We start from the raw sequence: 1252 nt of genomic DNA, 5'->3' as shown, positions 1-1252 counted from the left end.
CTCAGTTGGAAATGGCAACTTGAAACAGGGAGGAAGTAAGGAGAAGCTTCCTAAACCACGTCTGCGGAGTAAGACTCTCGGAGCCCTTTTCCAGTCTCCATAATGATCAGTCTGGGCCTCAGAGTGATCACACTGAAACAATCAGCATGTTGATGTCTGAAGCGTGATACTCTGGGCCATACTGACAGGGCCATGTTGACCTACCTGGAGACACCGGGACTTTATTGACATTTTCTTGACACCAGCTCCTGTAGAGTTATAGACTGTACTCCATAGTCCATTCTGCTAAATCTTATGAACTGTGCTATGTCTTGGTTTCTAAGAAGAGCATTAATCCTTCTTCTGTTCAGTGTGAAATATATACCATGGGTTAGTTTCTCTGCATTCATAGAACCATATTTTTCCATTTGAAATTTTAAGTTTTTCTAAGCCTGTTTTCCAAGAGTGGACATAATGAATTACACCTTAAAATCTTGGGGTTTATGATCTGGTACAAAGACAGCTAAAGCCACAGGTGGCTCTTGGGTGACTGAAGGCCTCACAAAGAAATTGCATTGACACCAAGAGCAAATTGAGAAGAGGTGGAAGTTCTGGAGCATGTATGTAATATGTCCTGTTCTAAGTAGGGGGATTGGACTAGACAATCTCTAGAGGTTCCCTCCAACTTCAACTACTGTGTGGTTCTAAACTAGGAAGGAAGTTTTCTTTATTTTCATTATGCTCCCATCTTTCCAGTAATGAGTACATTGATAATTAACGATTTTCTTCCACCTCCAACATTTTGTATGTTATTTACCATCTGGATACTCAGATCCCATGAAAAGCCAAATAAAGACCCTCTGAATTCATACTGCTTTGCATAGAAGGCACATGCTGGATTTTGGCTCACCAGTGAAACTCTGTGTACAAGGTACAAAGATACTACATAGCAAAAATGTTTATGGCAGTTCTTGCTAGCTTGTGTGTCCCCTGCAAGAACTGCGATAAGTATCTGCATTTTACGTTTCAGAAAATCTGACTGGGAAAGCTTGAAGATAACCATAGTGAAATTTGATTGTTGCCACTTTGCACACTGTGCTTTGAACACTGCATTTTCCTTAACCTGGTGTAAGGAAAAACACTACCTTTGGGGAGAAAACCCAACTTTATTGGCATTTTCTAGATGTAGCTTTAAAGAGAAATGTCTCACGGGGATTTGTATATGGGATTGGACCTAAGAAAGACATTGCAGAAAGACAGAAATTCTGCCATT

This window comes from Athene noctua, chromosome 2 (genome assembly GCF_965140245.1).
Source record: "Athene noctua chromosome 2, bAthNoc1.hap1.1, whole genome shotgun sequence".
NCBI classification, from domain to species: Eukaryota; Metazoa; Chordata; class Aves; order Strigiformes; family Strigidae; genus Athene; species Athene noctua.
Note: the sequence above shows the minus strand (reverse complement) of the source record.